Raw genomic sequence first — 4,733 nt, 5'->3', positions numbered from 1 at the left:
TGGACCACCATCCCCAGGACCACTCCACATCTCTCTCACACGTGGAAGACTTTTGATCTCATGGTGCGGGGAAGCAGCTTCAATCATCGAAGTCTCCCTATGCCAAGCTTTGGGCAGACAATACAACACTTCATTTCCTGCATTCTTCGGTTGGCAACCCAGGAGGTTCTGAGATAAAAGCTGAGGTCTTAACGTACTGGCTTTAAAACAAATAGTGTTACTAGTACAAAGTAAATGGAAACCTGATTCTGTAGAAATTATAATACCGTGCCTCCCTCTTTCTACCCACACTGTCCAATCGGGTTTTTAAAATTGTAATTTAATGTTTTCCTTTATACTTTGACAAACTCCCACTCATGTTTTTTTTCAGAAACCACTTCAGGTAGTAACAGGACTGCTCTCCCAGACACTGCTCTGGAGTCCTGGACCCCCCTCCCTATCCTCTGCCCAGGACCTAAGAGCAGGGATCATGCCAGGAGGTGGTGAGCAACAGTGCACTCTAGCCTCGCCTTCTGTTAGTAGGATATGTCTTTGGAGAAGGCGCCTAGGATGCTTGCAAACACGACGTCAGGGATCTGGGATACCTCGATGACACAATAGATGCCCTCTTTCCGGTGGACAGGATGTCCTGTCTGGCAGTGAGATGGTCTGAGTGTGGTAGGCCTTCAGGCGGATCTTCAAGGCCTTCTTATCTCCTCTGATCAGCCAACCAGAGGCTCCCCAGAGATAACATCTTTCACGGGCTCCTTTGGAGGGTTGGACTCCTCATGGGAGGATCGGCCACTCTCGGGGTGAATCAGCCTTCCTGTGATTCTCCAATGAGTAGAGATATGGATATGGAGTTCCCTCACAGCATCACGGTGCTCTTTCCCCTGCACCGTGAGGTCGTTGAGCATTTCTGCCTCACTGACAGACCAGGGCAAGCCATTCAAAAACATTGCTCCAAGAACTGTCCACATTCTTCTTGAAGAACGCCATCACCATTCATCACTCACCAGTCTCCTCCAATCTACTGTTGCCTTTAGCTTTTTTCTTCTTTTTTCTCAGCTCTGAGCCAGACACAGAAGTTTTCAGCCAATCTGGGTGCCTGGGGAACTTTGCCAACCCCAAGCAGCACTGAGCAGGTGCCTTTAGGATGCTCTTGGGCCAGTTTGTCCACTGAAACATTGGGAGCCACGTCTGCAGAGACATTTGCCTACTGCTCTTTCGCTGGCCTCACGGGTCCAGCCAGAATCCATCGCTTTTGTTTGCTGGGTTGAGACTGCTTTCTTCTACCATGGAGTTCTACTTTATTATGTTTCTCTGGAATCAATGATACTTTGATACAGATGAATGATATAATATGACAAAATACCAATTTATAAACTATCAAGGGCTCATGAGGGAGGGGGGAGCGGGGAGGGAGGGGAAAATGAGGACCTAATGTTGGGGGTTTAAGTGGAGAGAAAATGTTTTGAGAATGATGTACAAATGCGCTTTACACAATTGATGTGTGTATGGATTGCGATAACAGTTGTATGAGCCCCTAATAAAAATGTTTAAAAAAAGAACCAACAATACTCAAAATTTAGGAGCACCTTAAATGGTCAATAATAGAGAACTGGCTTGATCAGTTATGAGCTAGTCACTCTGTAGAGAATTACCCAAACTTTAAAATAAACATCTCTACATGCAGAGGCCTGGCACTGAATCCTAGTTTTGCTCCTTCCATATGACCTTGGTCAAATGTATTATTTAAGTTAATTTACTTTAGTTTAATTTAATCATGCTATAATCTTTAAGGTAATGCTTATTTTTAAATTCAGTTTTAATTCCCATCACAGTTACACATGCTCATAATTTAGATAGCCAAATTGTTTTTCAGGCTTATTAGAGAAATGCAGTAGAACCCTGCCTACCTCATTCCTTGTCCTGTTCCCTAGAGAAAGTCACTTTTGGATCTTTAAACTGATCCTTCTGATATTTGCCTCCGTACTTGTACATCTTGGAATCAGAGAAACAAACTCAAGCTCATCTTAACTTTCTACTACGGAAAATCACCCACCACCCTTCTGCCACGTTCCCATATTGTGGTGACTTGTAGTTTGCGGTTTCTGGAAGCTGTGCTGCCAGTATTTAAAATAGAAGTAGGGTTCCGGGGGGTAGGATTCAAAGGAGCTTCTACACAGACTAGCGAGAAAAGAAAGGCCCATCAATGTACTCCCCCAGATTAGCCAATGAAAATGGAATATTGTCGGATACCATGGAAATAAACCCCTAACTTGGAAGTCACTCAAAATACACAGTGGCCACAACAATGAACTAGAATGTGGTAATGACAGTGAAGGTGGCACAAGACTGGAGAGTGCTTTGTTCTCTTAAACACGAAATCATCAAGTGTGGGCGTCAACTTGATGACAACGGACAACATTGCAAGAACATTAGCATTTATATCTCATTCCACACTCCGATCCCTGGCATCACAAGCTACTTTACTCTCTCCCTTGTCTTCTCAACAATGTTTTATGATAACCTTAATTATATCAATTATATTGATATAATTATATCAATTATATCAATACAGAATTTGCAGTATTATGACCATAAAAGTCCAGCCTTTGCTAAGTCATTTTGTGGAAGATTACTTTTCGTTTTCTAATATGTTCTATTTTTCTTTAGGGATTTCATAAGAAGGGTTGTTTTGGCTGCTATTACAGTTTATTCTTAGTGCTCCTAATATTGATGACCCTTTTTAAAATTCATAAAATGACCCCAGCTGTGCATGTTTTCTTTCAATATCCAGTATTTTGAAATTTCACAATACGGTATCTTTTCTCACTTATTAGCATAAGCACACAGTGAAAATATTGTCTTTCAGTTTTGAGAAGTTTCCTGAATGATTTCAGTATCAATTTTCTCACTTCTATTTTCTACTTGAGGACTTGATAGACCAATCCAATTATTTTCATAGATTTTTACTTCCTCCTTGTTCATATCTTTAATATCTTTATCCTTCTGGTCCACATTTTATAAGCTCTCAGCAACTTTATCTTCCAAAGTCTCTTGGCTGTTTTTATGTCTGCTATGCTCTTCCAAGGTCTAAGAGCTCTTATGTCCTCTGAATGTCTGTCTCTCTGCCAGCCGCCACCCCACCCCCATACTTATTATTTTGTCACACCTCTTTGAAAATATTTCGATAATTCTTGTTCTAATTTGTTATCACCCAAGTTTTCCCTCTGTATTTATTTGGTTCGGCTTGGTGGTCATTGACTATGTACTTCAGAACGTGCCTGGAAGCTTTGTGTATGCACATGGGTTTTGCTGCTTAAACATCTATGTAATTAATTGGTTGAGTTATTTTACTGGGATATCTGTGCTGTCATTATATTTTAGTTTTTCCTCTTGGGTTAGACTGTTACCCTCCAAAACCCAAACTCACTGCCATCAAGTTGGTACCAACTCATAGTGACCCTGTGGAGTTCTGAGGCTGTAACTCTTTATGGGAATAGAATAGAATGCCCCACCTTTCTCCCAAACAGCAGCTAGTGGTTTCAAACTCAAAACCTTACGGTTATCAGCCCCACTCACAACCACTACACCAGTGTGGCTCCCTACATAGATGATACAAATCCTTGTATATTGGCTAAATGGGAAGGGCATGGCTGCCAGCATCCTGAAGAGAGCTCTCTGGGTACACATGGTCTCGATGTGCCCAGTTTTGAATATAGTACCATGCCATTAATTGCATTGGTGTCTCCCATCTGCAAAACTGTTTTATCATTTACCAAACTAACCCAGTTTCTGTCCAGTTGATTCAGAATCATGGTGACTCTGTGTCTGTCAGAGTATAACTGTGTTTCATGGGGATTTCCATGGTTATTCTTAGTAGTATTTTTGAATAAAAGAGCAGACATGTTATTTTCTCATAATCCCACAGACTAAAAAGTACAAATCAGGGTGTTGTTTATGTCAACCCCTCCCTGCTAGTGGTCTCAGAGATTGCTTGGTTCCTTAGGGTCCCTTGGCTTATAGATGACATTCATAGACGTTGGTGTTCCCCTATGTGGGGTGCCTCTGTGTCTACTCCACTCCTTGTAACTCAGAAGTGATTAGGTTTGCTAATCGGCTATTGCCTAGTTAACATAACAGAGAAATTCCTATTTTTAAGCAAAATCATTAACAGGTATGGTGTTGTTATTAAGGTGCTGTCAAGTTGCTTTTCATCTCATAGCAACCCCACATGACGGATTAAAAGGGTCCCGTGGGGATTTTTAGGCTGTAGTCTTTTTTAACAGTTTAATTGACACATAATTCAGCTATCATAACATTAAGCAGTTTAATCACGTTAAAAGGAGTTGTGCAGTCATCACGACAATCAATCTGAAGACAGTTCTTCTTTCTTGTACTCACTGACGTTACCTCCCCGTTTTCCTCCATCGTCCCCTGCCCATGGCTCATCTTTTTGGAAGCCGAGCAACAGGCTTTTTTTTTTTGGAGATGCCTCAAACTCCTGCCCTTTCAGTCAGCAATTTAGCACATTAGCCATTCACCACACAGAGAGTCCTGCGCAGATGAAGCCTCCACTATTCTGCCAAAGTAGGTGAGACCGAGGGGCATTCCATGCGGGGAGCCGGTTTTGAGATCTGGCGCTAGAACAAAGGCTGAAACAATGATCAATCATTTCTTCAGCATTTAGCTCCGCCTCTCACGCCACTTCCTGGGGCTTCTCCTGACCTTTGGGGTCAGCAAAATGA

General features: G+C 42.0%; 1 pseudogene; it reads right to left on the bottom strand.

Moving 5' to 3' along the window:
• Positions 1–515: 515 nt before the first annotated feature.
• Positions 516–3,678, bottom strand: LOC115871249 (annotated as a pseudogene).
• Positions 3,679–4,733: the final 1,055 nt, after the last annotated feature.

This window comes from Echinops telfairi, unplaced genomic scaffold (assembly GCF_000313985.2).
Source record: "Echinops telfairi isolate 266 unplaced genomic scaffold, ASM31398v2 ScPeMD7_4225;HRSCAF=4972, whole genome shotgun sequence".
Classification (NCBI taxonomy): domain Eukaryota; kingdom Metazoa; phylum Chordata; class Mammalia; order Afrosoricida; family Tenrecidae; genus Echinops; species Echinops telfairi.
This window is presented reverse-complemented; position numbering and strand designations above follow the sequence as displayed.